The 16470-nt window shown below is 40.8% G+C and overlaps 1 long non-coding RNA gene across 3 annotated transcripts in view; it reads left to right on the top strand.

Annotated features, from left to right (window-relative positions):
- The first annotated feature begins 1592 nt into the window (after nucleotides 1-1592).
- Nucleotides 1593-16470, top strand: part of LOC140905874 (uncharacterized) — a 116129-nt gene continuing 101251 nt past the window's right edge. For all 3 annotated transcript variants that reach the window (XR_012156969.2, XR_012156970.2, XR_012156971.2), the window contains exons 1-2: nucleotides 1593-1719; nucleotides 15228-15345. This is a non-coding gene — a long non-coding RNA (uncharacterized LOC140905874). The remainder of the gene's footprint in view (nucleotides 1720-15227; nucleotides 15346-16470) is intronic.

A 16470-nucleotide genomic window follows, 5' to 3' on the forward strand; every position in this document is an offset into this window, starting at 1 on the left:
ATCAGGCGTGGACAAACCACAGTTCGTGAGTCACATGAGGCTCATTTACAGTTAAACTGCAGCTCACGGCGCCCCCCCGCCAGCCCTCCCCCATTTTCCTCCTACCAGACTGGGGCAGGGGGGAGCTTCTGGCCTGTGGCAAGGTGGTAGGGCTAGGGGCTTCTGCCCTGTGGGGCGTGGGGATCTTGGGGTTTTATCCCCATGGGGGAGGCCACTCCTGCTGAAGCCCTGGCAGGCGTGTTCCCCCTTACCCCCCATAGGGTAGAAGCCTCAAGCCCCAGAAGGCATGTCCATGGCTCTCAAACTTCTGAAGATTATCATATGCGGCTCAAAGGATCAATAAGTTTGGCCACCCTGATCCATTTCACTCTCTCTCTCTCTCTCTCTCTCTCTCACACACACACACACACAGAGTCTATATCTATAATGTTACACTGCTGCACAAGACATTAATAGTCATGTCATAAAACATTGTATACTGCAGTAAGCTCACCATGGGATTTTAGATGAATTAAAACAAATAATTTCCCAGAATTCAAAAGTAACTCCTTTTAGCAATTCTCTTTGATATATCAAGCACATAGCACCCACACCTTTATAATGCACAATCAAATGGATTAACAGAAAAGTCAGTAGTAATAGCAAAGTGTTTGATCAAAATGTCACTGGCAGATTCAAGCGCAATGCTGCCAACCCCAAGTATTAAAAAATTATGAGTCAGGATAAAAATAAATCAAATGAAATTTTAAATAATGAGATTGGTGTAAACACAAGTTTTTAGAGGTAATATTTTGGGGATTCTTTTAATTTGTCTTCTGTTTTCTGAGCCTTTAGGGTGCACTTGTTGCATATTTTCAAGTTTTTCTCTGCAACAATGAAGGCTAGAAAGTTACCCTTTTAAGATACGTTGACATTCTCATAAAGTATCTTGATTCCAGCAGCTGGGGCTTTAAGAAAACACACCAAATATCATGAGACTCCCAATTAAAATCATGCATGTTGGCAGATCTGCAAGTATTCCACATTTTCCACTGTTAGAATATCACAACACACCACATCATGCTTTATTGCCTTGCAGGATCTTATTGACTGAAGTACAAACATATTAGTGTCAACATCTAGCAAGTTTTTTGAGCCAGATTCCATTTATCCTGAAGTAACTACAAGAGACTGTACACCTGGAAACTATAACAAAAGATATAGTATGACAAGAATGTCAGCCAGTTATCCCATTGTAAATGAAAAAAAAAAAAGAGGCTGGCAACCTATCAGCATAATAGTTTTACCCTGCTTAAAGCGTTGCCACGGCAGCACTTTAATGTCGCTGCCCCTTTTGCACCCCCCATTGGCAGCCCTGCTGGGTCCCTAGCAGCAGGGCCGCCGACGGGGGAGTGCAAAAGGGGCAGCAACGTTAAAGCCATGGCAAAGGACCCTCCTTAAAGCGCTGCTGTGGCAACGCTTTATCGTCACTGCCCCTTTTGCCCCCCCAGGCTGCCAATGGTGGAGGGGAGGAGGAGCAGCTGCCCCGGGGCCAGTGATTTAAAAGGGCCGGAGCTCCAGCCGCTGCGGTAGCGGCAGCAGTGGCTGAAGCCCCGGCCCCTTTAAATCGCCGCTGGAGCCTAGGGCGGCGCAGGCCAGGCAGCCTGGAAGGGCCGGCTGGGGGACACTGACCCTCCAGCCCCGCCCCTTCCAGGGGGGCCAGAGCTGGCCCCCGTACCGGTAAGTTTTCAATTTTACTTTCACCCCTGCCAGCACCTGACACTCCAGGCCATGATTCGACAGCAGCCAAACCCCTACTTAGACCCATATGAGTTTTTGTGAGTGAGAGAGTGAGTGAGTGTGTGAAAGAAAACAGCATGTCCGCCTCCTAGGGTAGGAGGGGTGAAAGCTGCACAGACCCCAGTGCTGCTCCTGCCCTGCTGGCTCAGGCTGCCTTGGGCTGGCAGCCCCAGTGTCTTGCTTTAAGTGGCTGCCCTGGGGGTGGGCTGAGAGGCAGCCCACATTTGCCTTCCTTCAAGATGCAATGCAAGCACAGTACAGTACTGGCTTTTTCCCATTTTTTTTCATCTCTGCTGCTTCCTGATTGGTTACTTCCAGTTTCACATGGTGTCCGATTGACCGGTCAGTCCATAACTCTGGTGTTCATATATATCTTTGATGTTCTACTGCACTGAAGTTTCAGCTTGCCTCCCCTGATCTATGTCAAACATAAGGATCAGAAACTAAATTACAGTCTTTTACCCCTGCTCCTGCATGTTACACATAAATTGAATACTGCATACATAGTATTCAGATATATTACAGTCATGCAAAATAAAATGTAGCATGGTGAGGTTTGCATGGTGATTGGGGACTTGAATGTATCCACAAGTTATATTAAAATGTACTTTTTTTTTTTTCAGCTGAAACCTTTTATTCTAGGAGCTTTACAATATTTTAAATAAAAAAAATCTTACAATATAAAGTATATGCTGCACTCACTGATTGACTTGTACATAGAATTAAAAATAAATGTACACTATTGGAATAAGTAACAAAGCTCCCCTGAATGGTGTTTCAGTAGATGTATCAAATTTAAAGGAGGTCTTGGGTCTGGCTCTCCCTGTTCATTAATAAAGTTAGCTCAAGACAGCCTTTCAGTGGGTGTGCCTCGCAATGCATTTTTATCCCTCTAAAGTCTAAAGATATCACAAAAGCCATCATAGCCCCCTACTTTAAATGCACTATGTTTGTCAGTCTTCAACTACCCAGAGAAAAGAAAATAGCCTTCTGGGCCTGCCACAAAGCCTAACAATGTTGGGTAGGAGCAGACCTAGGTGGACAGCAAGTTCCTCATGAAGAATAAAAAGTGTCTTTCAAACTGAGGCTCTAGCTCAAGTGCCTCCAGTGAGCATAACTTCAGTTATATTTATTGCACAAAGAGGAAATAATTCCTTTCAGGTCCCAAATAATTGATTGTGAGTGATTTTTCAGACCAGACTCGTTATATAAAATAGACCATAGAATTCCATCCAGTAATTCTTGAATCCAACTCAACAACTTGAACAGGAGTGCATCTTTCTAGAAAGACATCCGGTCTTGATGTAAAGACTCCAAGTAAAGGAGAATTTATCACATCTCTTGCTAATGTTTTCCAGTAGTTGATTACCCTTCCTGTTAAAAATATTTCATCTTATTTCCAATGTCTATTTTTCTGACTTCAGCTTCAAGCCAATGGATCTTCTTATGCCTTTGCCTGTTAGATTAAAGAGGGCTCTACTAGTAGATATTGCCTATCTTTGTAGGTAAGCTTTAGGGCTGTAGAGATTTAAATCAACATCTTGAACTGCACCCAGAAAGCTAGTGGCAGTCAGTGCAGATTACTGAGCAAAGGTGCAGCATGCTCTCAGTGTGAGACACGGCTTATTAAGCAGAGCGCCACATTCAGCACTAGCTTCAGTTATTAATATCTCTGATCTCCAGAAAGAGTTCCAACGTGCATGATCTGTCCATTTGGGGCTATTTAACTCAAAGGCACATATCTTAAAGGTAGGCTTCAAGTAGATGCGGCAGTTTATTTGAAATAAGACTGGCAGCCAAAGGGATCGAGATAACATTATACAGCAATAATATGAGTTTGCAGTTTAGTGACTCATTTTGGCCAAGATTTCGTTAAAGTACATAGCTACCCCATGTGATAAACTAATACAAAATGCTTACTAAAGACATAAACAAAAAGTTTGTGCTGGAATACGTCTTATAGATAAGCAAATTGATGAATTTGGTATAACTCTCTAAATTTGGCTTATTATGCATAACATTGCAAAGATTGTTGTTCAAGCCATCTTCACTGTGAAATTAATATAGATTTAACTGGCAATAAGTGTACTAATATGTCTAAATACAGGACAGTGTAAATTTATTGTATTCAATTTAATGCATATAAAGGTGAAATTCACATCAGAGAAAAGCATCTGTGCAGGTCCTTGCACATCACTTAATCTGCTATTTTAAGGTCTGTGGTGAGATTACAGGTCCTCAGAACTGAGATGAATTTTATTGATAATAAATGTGTAAATTTAAACATAGTAAATGTTTATTATGTATTATGTTAAAGGTCAAATCTTGATGTCTTTCCTGTTTTCCTCAAATACTTACTGGAGAGAACAATTATTTCTTGCTTCATTGCTTAGACATTAGAAGAGCTCAGACCAAGTACACAGTGTTATTATCTATCCCTATTAATTATCCCTATTAATTAATCAAATAATTAGTTAGTTAATCCCTATTTTATGAATGATGTTAATGGGAAATTTTCCTGCATGAGGACTGAGAACACTGAATGCGGACTCCGGGGTTTGATCCAGAGTCTTGTTTTTTATATTTGTATAGCAATAGCATTTAGTGGACCCAGTTAGTCAGTTAGAGTTATACAATAGGTGTGATTAATAAAAATAAGACAAACATGAATATATTGGTATTATTATTATTGGGCCAGATCCTCAGGTGATGTAAATCAGCATAGCTGTGTTGCCTTCAATGGACCTATGTCTCTTTACACCAGCTGCGGATCTAACACAATATATTGTTATGGCAGGAGCAATCAGAGAGGACAGTTACAAATCTTCTTAAAAGTTCTTTTTCTTGGCGCATAAGCAGTGTAGTCTTTGAAGAAATGTTGTAGTTTTGTGATGAAGATTTCTTTAGGGGGAGCTGTTACAATCAGCAGGAAAGTTTTCTCTCTGCCTTAATCTCTAACTAAAATCAATTCATGGTGCAGAGTTACTCCCTAGGAACTAGGTATTGGTGTTTTAACAGAGATTCCTGTAAGATGGGATTGCCTGCATGCTGTCTGACCCCCACTGTTTAAGGACTGGTGTATATTGTGTAAAATAAGCAAGTTGCACTAAGAATATGCTAGGCTCCATGTCACTGCCTTCTTCTCTAATTGGGAACTGATCTGTAAGGCCATCTGCTACTACTTGGCATATTGGCAACAATATTTAATTCTATAGCACTGTAACACAGGGGAAGATGGTGCATTACAAATACAGAATTCTGGACTGAGGATTTTACAATCAAATATGAGCTGTTACAAACCAAACATTTTAAGAATGAAGCACGAGTCAGGATTGGGACAAGAAATAGTTTTAGGAGATTGATGACCGAAAGCTAGATTAAATAAGTAGATTTCAAAGTGAGATTTGAAGAAAGAAAGAGCACTTCCTGCCCAAGACCAGAGTCATAGTTCCAACACCAGGGGGCAGCATGAATGAAACTATGAATTCAAGAGCATATAAGGAAAAGAAAGAGGGAGCATGAAGAAAGAGAAATGGACAGCACGAAGAGCACTGAAGGAAGTACAGAACTAAATAAGGACTGAGGCACATGTATGGGTGAAGCCATGAGAACATTAAAAGTGAAGATGAGGAACTGAATTTGACATGGAAAAGGGCAGGAATTAATAGAGGGCTTAAGAGGGATGGGGCAGAGCATTAGGAGAAAGATTATTTTAATTGTGACATTTTGGATAGACTGGAGAGAAGAGAGCTAAAAAAAAAAACAGACTGGAGGCTGGTCAAGGCAAGAAGTGACCAAGGCACAGACTAAGGTTTCTAAAGATGGGACAAGAGGAAAGGGCTGATTTTAAGGAGGATATAAATCAACTAGGGACTTCTGCGATGCCCATGTAAATCAGCTGGAGTCTTTCTTTGGCCTCCATGTTTGCATCTCCAAATAGAAAGTGTAGGCTAAACAATAGGTAAAGTAGTGGAAAAATTAAAATGGTAAAGAAAAGTTGAACAAAGATAGTGAACCAATATGGGAAGAAATTATTAGAAAACAATGATTCATCCCAGAGCCTGAACAGACACATACTGTAACTTTTATGAATGCATTCTTACCAGTGACTCAGGGATAAGTGAATTGATTGACTTACTGAACATTTTGTTTTGCCAGCTAGTTTTTCAGAGACAAAATAAAACATGCCTGACATCTAACAAGTGTCAGTGTAGGTTGATAATTGCTGTTTCTAATACATCAAAGTATGTTTTCTCTTAAAAAAAAGCTTGGATAATTGTAATACAGTGGCAAACTGGTTAAGATTATACATTAAACATATTCTCAACTTGTTCTTTAGCAAGGCAGAAATTACTTTATCTCTTGAGACAAAGTAATTAATTTATTCACTGTTTATCCCTGGATCACTTGAAAGGAAATGTATGGGACTACAGTATTAATTACTGTATAAATTTCCCACTAAATGCTTTGCAAGTAATATAATTACCACTTCAGTATTTGTAACTGACACACACTCTTTTGCAGTTTAATATACTTGTGAATTACTTTAACATTAATATTACTAATAGGAAAAAAGTACTGAAAAGTGGTGATAGTTAATGAAGTCACTAATTGGCATAAGCCAAGATGGTTTTATGTTCATGCCAGCCTACAATAACTTTAATATTTAACTATTTTTTACTAACTCCATTACACAAATCCTTAAAAATAAGCTCACACCCTCCTACCCCCCAAAAAAGAGAGAGAAGCAGAATGATGAGAATGTATTTAGTTTCTGTGTTACTGGGGGCAACAATTCCTTGGGAATTATAGAATAATCAACATCTTGCAAACGAAACTTTGTTCCTGCTTCCACAAACTCCCCTATAGTCATATTTGCAAGTATCTAATTGCACCTAATATTTATTTGCAAGAACATTCATGGACACCATTGTGAATTCCAGTGTGAATTAATATCTGGAAGAACACATGCTGCAAGTGCCCTGGCAGCCATTTTGAAAGTTCTTTATGGATTAGGTAATGATAGGTTAAGGAAAGAATGAGGTTGTTGAGGAAGAGGTGGAAAAAAATAAAATTATTAAAATAAGCAGCATTAGCAAACGGGGGAGGAGGGAGAGATTGTAAATGGGGACACTGGCAAAAGGTTCCCTAACCTCTAAGATACATAAGAACATCAGGGTCAGGGATACTTCTGAACATCATGGTAAGTGCCTAGAGTGAGGTATTGAAAGGTTCATAAATGAACCTCCCTCCACCCCCAAAAAGAGAGGGATGAAGAGAGTATCACTAAGCAATTTTGAACCTAAATATTGGAGGAACAGGAAGCTGCTTCCACAGATAAGCTCAGTTCCTTACCAACAAAAAGCCCACCAGTAACATGATGTCCTGTGTATACCAAGAAGTTCATGTGTGAGTGTGCTGGATCATGCCTGTATGTAGATAGCACTGTGTGGGTCCCCTTCCAGTCCCCAGCCCATGTCCAGTATCCCCAGTGCTCTGTGTTCCACTCTGTCACTCAGTTTGTCCCCCTGGATTTTGTGTCACCAGTGCTCCCTCTTCTGCACTTCCAGTGTCACCCAAATACCTGTATCCTCTTTGTGCTCTGTTTCTTCCTCTGTGCGCTCACCCCTCAGTGTTCTGTGTCCTCCAGGGGGGCTCTTCTGTCCCTCTGGATCCTCCCCATAAGGCTCTATGACAGTGGTTCCCAAACTTGTTCCGCCGCTTGTGCAGGGAAAGCCCCTGGCGGGCCGGGCCGGTTTGTTTACCTGCAGCATCCGCAGGTTTGGCCGATCACGGCTCCCAGTGACCGCGGTTTGCTGCTCCAGGCCAATGGGAGCTGCTGGAAGTGGTGTGGGCTGAGGGACGTACTGGCTGCCGCTTCCAGCAGCTCCCATTGGCCTGGAGCAGCAAACCGCGGTCACTGGGAGCCGTGATCAGCCAAACCTGCAGACGCAGCAGGTAAACAAACCGGCCCGGCCCGCCAGGGGCTTTCCCTGCACAAGCGGCGGAACAAGTTCGGGAACCACTGCTCTATGATCCTCCTTTCCTGTCCTTTTGGGACCAGTCTCCCCAAAATGGAATCCCTGTCCTTACAGAGTTCCTTCCTCTGTCTCTTCTCATGTTCTCCAGGTGTGGAGGAAAGAGTCCCTTCTGCTGCCAATGAGCACAGACCTCAGGTGCTATTCTGGATCCTTCCCTCTGGTTCCCTATGTTGACTGAGCTAGGGTACCGCTTCCACCTTTTAGCCTGAGTGAAATATCCATTTCTGCTAGGCAACACCACATCGGATGGACAGGGTAGATGTATAGCCTGTGCTCACAGCAATACATTTAGGATCCTGTCTTCCATTCCCCATCATCCAACAAAAGATCAAAATTATGAGAAAGGAGAATGGGAGACCGTGTTCCCCCCTGCCTGAAAGCTGGGCAACAATGCCACCTCATCCATATTTACATCCAGTTATTACACCTATGAATAGGTAAATCATCAACTTCAGAACTGTAATCTCTGAAATTTGGGACCTTGAGGGTGTGGTTTATTTACCATTACTGACAGTGAATATGTCTGGCTTTTGAGCTGGCAGCAACTCTGTTGTGGTATGTTTTAAACTTTGTCATTCCAACACCATTTTGGTGCCAGCTACAGCGGCATTTGGTGGACAGTGAGCTGCAGGGATCCCCAAGAAATTTGTTCTTACAGCCATCCAACAACACAACAGCTAACATCGTAGCAGCCCTTATAGACAGATTGATGGCAGAGACAGGACTGTGTTTATTTGGTGATAGTAGGAAGGCAGTAATGGGCTGGTTCCTTGCAAGGGAAACCTTTGGTCTTTCAGCTGTTAATTAGCTCACAGACAGAGAGATAGAAGATGAAGCTTTTTGCCTTTACTGGTGACTATATCAGTTCTTACCATAACAGGAAATGGCCACACCCTGCAAATCACTACTTCAATAACCCAGATCCATTCCTACCCAATACACACAGATAAAGGAGTATAATAAAGAACACTTAAAATATACCTTTCATGGAAGGCCCCTCATCTCTCAAGTCCTCTTCTCCACCCATAATGGTGGTGGGTTGGGAAAACAGATCTTGAGAGTAAGGGTACAGTCCTTGGTTTAGGAGAGCTTTCTCCTCAACCTTGTCCCAGCCATTATTTCCTTCCATTTCCATCACAGATACACCACTGGGACTGCTCTGCTGTCCAAAAGTTTGGTTTTTTCCCACTTCAATGGAGCTGAGATTGTGTTAAAGCTCATTAAAGGGCAGGCACGCCTTCCTGTTCCAGAGAGCAAATTGATGTCCTGAGCTTTAATGAACTTCAACAATGAAAAAATAATGCCAGACTCAAATTTCATCTTTTGTTATTTGGCAGGTGCTCTTTTCTGTTCCTGTGCTGCTCCTCTTACTTTATGGTCTTAGAAAGTTAAGACATCTGTACACAGGAAAGTACAGAGTATCTAACAGCTCATCTGTTCCATCATACTAAATACACATTAGAAAGTAGAGAAACATAACTTGAAAGTAATTCTAGAATGACATTTGCAATACAAATAATGTTTAGCTGCTCCAGTTTCTTCCATGCATTTTTCCCTTCATGTGCCAAATTCCCAACCTCTGCTCCTTAACATCTATTGCTATCAAAAAGACAGGACAGTCAGCTAGGAACAGTAGAAACACCTCAACACCTCAGATATGTCACTAACATCATCTGCAATACTTTAGCTACTTGAGCATATGCCATTATCTGATACAAGATATGGGGCTGAACGCTTACCTTTTCTGGATATAGATTGTAAGCAGTTTGGAGCAGGGCTCATGACTTTCTAGTCCAGTAAATCTTTAAACACACTGAGCCTCATTCTTTGCTGTCTTGGTGGGACAGCAATTGATGTTAGACATTTTAAAATCAGCAAGCCTGGATAACTTGCGTTCAAGAGTTTTAAAAGAGCTGACTAAGCAGCTCACAACCATTAACGTTGCTTTTCACTAAGTCTTGGAACACTGGGGAAGCTCCAAAAGGCTGGAAGGAAACTAGATTATCACAATGATCCTTTTTGGCTTTGTGGTGTAAAACATTATCATATGTGACTTATACTGTTTTATATCCAATATACACTCATGTAAACTGCGTATAATCAACCACACAAGATGGAAGGCAGTAAAGAATCAGGCATCCTCTTATTGAAATTAAAATGAACAATGTATTATCTATTTCCTGAATATATATTTTAAGAAACTTTAAAGGCTAAGCTACATTTATAAGATTAATGTTCTAGCATTCAGCTGAGTGTCTTAAGAGAAAGGCTTATGACGTCAAGCATCGTTTATTTTAATAAAATAAAAGTAGTAAATAAATGCAAAAATACATAATGCTAGATACTTGCATTCAGAATTCTCATCTCTCATTATCAAAATACAGTTACATTTGCTTTTTAAATGAGAGAACACCAGAGTAGTGCTCAGATTTGTTTTTAAGGTGTCACTGTTCACTGGATGAAGAAACACAATAGTGCATGGTATATTTCATCTACTTACATGAAGTAAGAGTGATTTTTGTGCTTATATTATACATCCCATTCTGTCTCTACTTATTTCAGTGCAAAACTATAGTAATGAACCCCCAAACCCAAATAAATACTTTATAGCTAATAAAAGGTAACTGGCTAAAAATCAAAACGTGATTTGTTCTGAGGAACCTTTTAAAATTTGAGAAAAAAGGCAAATTTGTGGGTTCAAGTGTGCAATGTAATAATAGTCCAGTACTTAAATTAAACCACAAACATAAAAATGTTAAATTTAGCATCATTATTAGCAGCATTTCAAATGTATCTATTAGCTAAATGTATAAAATATGGGTGACAGATGACCATTGAAGAAACAAAGGGAATTTTTGGCCTTATATGAGAACAACTGTTCTAAAGATTATTGGTGCAGGATTCGGTGAGTATGTAATTTTAATTATGTATTTAGGATGAAATCTTGCCAGCTCCAAACTTGCCATGGAAGGTCTCAAATGTAATGAGGCCACTACTGTTCTCTTTCTGAGACTGCATCACTGTAGCCTAAAACAACATCTCCAAGCTACGTGAACCTTGCATATTCATCTCCACCTGACATTAACTGTAAAGACTAAGAAGAAAAGGAGTACTTGTGGCACCTTAGAGACTAACCAATTTATTTCAGCATAAGCTTTCGTGAGCTACAGCTCACTTCATCGGATGCATACTGTGGAAAGTGTAGAAGATCTTTTTATACACACAAAGCATGAAAAAATACCTCCCCGCACCCCACTCTCCTGCTGGTAATAGCTTATCTAAAGTGACCACTCTCCTTACAATGTGTATGATAATCAAGGTGGGCCATTTCCAGCACAAATCCCAGATTTAACAAGAACGTCTGGGGGGGAGGGGAGAGGAAAAAACAAGGGGAAATAGGTTACCTTGCACAATGACTTAGCCACTCCCAGTCTCTATTCAAGCCTAAGTTAATTGTATCCAATTTGCAAATGAATTCCAATTCAGCAGTCTCTCGCTGGAGTCTGGATTTGAACTTTTTTTGTTGTAATATCGCAACTTTCATGTCTGTAATCGCATGACCAGAGAGATTGAAGTGTTCTCCGACTGGTTTATGAATGTTATAATTCTTGACGTCTGATTTGTGTCCATTTATTCTTTTACGTAGAGACTGTCCAGTTTGACCAATGTACATGGGAGAGGGGCATTGCTGGCATATGATGGCATATTCACATTGGTGGATGTGCAGGTGAACGAGTCTCTGATAGTGTGGCCGATGTTATTAGGCCCTGTGATGGTGTCCCCTGAATAGATATGTGGGCACAGTTGGCAATGGGCTTTGTTGCAAGGATAGGTTCCTGGGTTAGTGGTTTTGTTGTGTGGTATGTGGTTGCTGGTGAGTATTTGCTTCAGGTTGGGGGGCTGTCTGTAGGCAAGGATTGCCTGTCTCCCAAGATTTGTGAGAGTGTTGGGTCATCCTTCAGGATAGGTTGTAGATCCTTAATAGTGCTATTACCAACAGGAGAGTGGGTTTGTCGGGGGGGACCTGGATTTGTGCTGGAAATGGCCCAACTTGATTATCATACACATTGTAAGGAGAGTGATCACTTTAGATAAGCTATTACCAGCAGGAGAGTGGGGTGGGGGGGAGGTATTTTTTCATGCTTTGTGTGTATAAAAAGATCTTCTACACTTTCCACAGTATGCATCCGATGAAGTGAGTTGTAGCTCACGAAACCTTATGCTCAAATAAATTGGTTAGTCTCTAAGGTGCCACAAGTACTGCTTTTCTTTTTGCGAATACAGACTAACACGGCTGTTACTCTGAAGACTAAGAAAGAAATTGATGAATCAGCACTGTTAGTTATTTCACCTCAATCATTTTTATAGAAATATCAAGCTAATGTGGTTATTTGGTAGGGCTGGATAGCAAGGAAGTTAATGATTGAAAAGCCCTATTAGACCATTTTATCCAACCCATTTACAGTGAGGAATGACTTCCTACAGCATATCATTAACTGATAAGGTAGCGCTATCAGGAAGAGTTTGAAGACACTTGATTGAGGTGTATAAGATTATAATGGAAACTGTTCAATCCCTCCTTTTTATACTGTCCTATCTTGAAAGGACAGCACCTCACTCAATGAAATTAATGGCTGGCAAATTTACAACAAAGGGAGATGAAAAGAAGTATATACTCATAAAACATCTAGTCAGCCCATAGAATTCACTGCCACAGTCAAATGATATAGTTGAATTTAAATATGTTTTGTTAATTTTATACTAAATAATATTTACAGATAAGCATTCTAAAATAAGGGTAAACCAATCTCATGCTTCAGTCATACACTACATTATCGCCAGACAAAAGAAGGAGCTTTCCCACTTGTAATAGTCTATACCTCTCTAGCACCCCCTCGGGGAGAGAAGCAGCACCCACTCTGTCTGTGTGTCCAGGGCACAGTGCCTCTATCTGATCCCTTACTAGTGGTGGGTGGATATTAAAGTAGTCCACTCAAAAGGTCAGAATGCTTCCACAGTCCACAAAAGTTAAGTCCTGATTCTTTGGGAAGCTAAAGAGACAAAATAAAACTGAAAGGAAGTGGCTCCTCTCCTTTCTGAGAAGGCTCTGAATGGGGGCGGGGCAAGGCTCTCAGGCTGTTTCCTTGATCAGTAACCCCTGCTTCCAGGGGCTGGGGAGCTATAAGTTGCAGTCCTGTTCCTTCAGAGTACCCGCCTGGACAGAGCCAGGGTCCTCCCTTTTAAGGACTTGCCCATCTTCAAGCTTGACAAGTCTCTCAGGGGCACCAGTCTGAGGTGGACTTGGCCCAGAAGAGCTTTTTAATACCTTCCTGGCTGTGGTGGGGATCTGCCCCCACCACACCACCCCCAAAATAAATTAATATAAGTGGACAGGTACATTTATTTGTTTTACTTTTCTTTGAAGTATTGCTATTGGCTATGACCACAAGTAGGACAACAGATTTGTATGGCAAATCTTACAAATTTTCCATTTAGCTCTACAAGTGTCTCAGAAAAGGTTTTCAACAGAAACTGTGAAATGCTTTGACATATTTTGGGGTAAATTTAGTGCTATTAAAAAAAACAAACAAACAACCCAGCTCTAGGTACTATGGCTCAGATCTACAAAGGGGTTTAGGTGCCACTCTGAGCCACACACACGCTGCTCAGCTGCTGCCTAACCACACAGATGCCTAAACTCACTCCACACCTACAAACCCTTAAAATTCTCACTGTTAAATTGCTCTAGGCACTAAAGTTTCTGCCTCTGGGCACATGTGCTGCTGCCTCAGGCAGACATCCACTGCCTAGTTCATGCCTCAGACCCACGGCATCCCCAAACCAGGTGAAGATAGGAATTCCCCCCTCGTCCCCATATTGCTTGTAGGGCCTGATTTGGTAGAGATGCACTGAGCACTTGTGGGAGACAATGTTTCAATTCCCTTCTCATGAGAAGGGATTTGAACAGAGGTTCCCTACCCCTCAGGTGAGAAGCCTATAGGGCATTCTGATAGGTCATACTATAGGACATTATTATGTAACATTCACTATCTTGCTATTCTATTTTGTGTTCAATAAATAAATATTAAATATTAATTGGGGCAGAGAGAAAGCATGAGAATGGGTGCTGCTGCTTCTCCTCCTCCTCCTGCCAGCCATTTTGTGTGGAGTTAGGCAGGCACCTGAGGGGTTCTCTCAAGAAATGGCTGAGGTATCTAAGCCACCTGACTCCAGGAAAGAGGTTTCTGGCTGTGGATTGCAAGCAGACTAAGATGCCAAACTCCATGAGAGGGGTGGGGCTTAGGGCACACCTCTCTTGTCAGCATCTCCCACTGGCTACCCTAGGCCAGGAGCTGCCTAGCATGCTGTATTTGTGGATCATATTCTCAGGCACTTCCTACTCCCCCATGCATCATATAGGGAGTGTAGGTGCCTAACTCAGTGGATTCCAGTGATCTCTACATGGTGCCTAAAAATTTACCACAACACCTAAGTCATTTTGTGGATCCAGGCCTGTTCCCAAATAAAGGCACTGTCACTAAAAAGCTTTGAAAAATATAAAGATTAACATACAGTGGCATACTGAATTTGCCTTTCTTGCTCTATTTCCTCTTAGAAATAGAGGAAATACCACAGTATATTTAATTACTGTAACTCAATACATGTTAACATTAAAAAGAATATTAGGGGCAACCACTGTGTAACTGCAACAAAAGTGTTTATAGGGTTTTAACTTTTTATTTCATTTCAGCTACTCAGATGAACAAATATCATCCAGCAAAGACTATAAGCTACAAGCTATAAGCTATAAGCTTGCTCATTATGCTTAAATGAAATTTAGGTGTGTAATGTTTTATAATATATCCAGAATGGAAAAGAAATGCCTGATATCAAAGATAAGCTAAACTGATTCACTCACTACTGTTAAAGTGTAAAATACCAAATTTTGGAGGGGAATCAAACAAATGCAGCATTACGTCTTGCACTTAATTATATAAAATACACAGTGACTGAAGACACAGATAATTCTCTCTAAAAACATTGCACAGAATTATTAAAGGATGAAATGCTAGTCCCTTGCAAGAACTTTATGTAAGCTGATTTTGTACAAGAAGACCAAGGCAGGGGTTTGGAGAATGGAAAATATTACAAGGCTTATGGACTTTAGTGCTACCTGCAGCCCCCTGTCCCTTAAGCACGCACATACACACATTTAATGTGTTTGTAGCCTGTCAATATACACAGTTCACATGACTCAGGAAGTCAGTACAGCATCAATTTGCATTCAGAAATTATTTTGGCATCCTTAAGGGTTAGAAGATTAAATTCTTAGAAGATTAATAAAGGATTGGTAATAATAATCGGTAATAATTAGTAATAAATGTCTCTTCCTGCTCACTGTGACAGACCTGTCCCGCTGGTGAGATTTCAGATGCCCCTTGACTACTCAGTTGAAAAATGTACCACAACATCTTGGATTCTTTCTATCTTCTGCTACATCTTACTGGGTATTTGTAAAGTATATGTAAGTATTAATTTTCTTACATTGTGATGTAAATATCTATGTAAATTTAATGAAAGGTTTTGATTTTGTATACCGATTGTTTTCTTCACCTTTAAATTTAATGAGTACTCCTGCCTGCCTTTTGGAACAGGTGTTCAGTTCAGGATGGATGCTATTAGAAAGTCAGTCACAAACTCTGTGCTCTCTCTGTCTTATGGAGATTACAGAAAAAAAGAAACAAGCTAGAAGTATGTAATCTAAAATAGAAGTCATTCAGGCTGAAGGTACATATTTTGCAGTTTATGAAAACCTAATACACATGTCAAGGCTGATTCCCCACTCTAGCACTTTGAGTGCAGAAGGTGGGGGCCCACAAGGATTCTAAAAATTAATACTGGCCACTCCAGGCTTGTATAAAACTCCTAAGATTACAGCTTTTCCCTGACCTTGGATGGGTAGATGCTGCCACCGCCCAAGTGCAAAAACCCCTTTGAGAACCTAGGAAGGCACACTTGGGAATTCCTTCCTGTGGGGTACCCTCAAGCCCTTTCACCCACCCTCCAGGGAAGAGCTGAGAAAGAAAACAAAGGAAATCAGCTGTTGCCACCAGCTAATGAAACGACATATGCACAAACCTCTTAGGACACAAAAATCCAATCCTGTTTTTAAAAAAGGTAAATTTTATTTAAAAAAAAAGAAAGAATACATCTGGAACTTACGCCAATTACAAGGTTTAAGCATCAAAATAGCTCTCTTGAGGTCCAGCTTAAAGGTTACAAGCAAAACAAAAGCACCTGGGGTTAGCACAGAGGAGTCCCCAAGCCAGAAAGAAATAAAAAGAGATAAACCTAATTGCGTCTACCTAGACATTTCCTGATCTACTTACATATCTGGGGTTTTAAATGAAATTTAGGTGTATAATGTATGATGATTGATGATGATTTTTCATACCTGGCCCAAGCTCTTACAGTACAGTTCCAGCCCTGTCTCTGCACTCTGGGAGAACAACACAGACAAAGGGGAAGTTTTTTTTCCAATTTTAAAAAGTTCTAGCCTTCCCATGGGCTCTTTTGGTCAGGTGCCCACTCCTTTCCTTTTACCTATGTACTTTTTAACCCTTTACAGGGAAAGCAAGTAGAGAACAAC

This window comes from Lepidochelys kempii, chromosome 2 (genome assembly GCF_965140285.1).
Source record: "Lepidochelys kempii isolate rLepKem1 chromosome 2, rLepKem1.hap1, whole genome shotgun sequence".
In the NCBI taxonomy this organism is placed as follows: Eukaryota; Metazoa; Chordata; order Testudines; family Cheloniidae; genus Lepidochelys; species Lepidochelys kempii.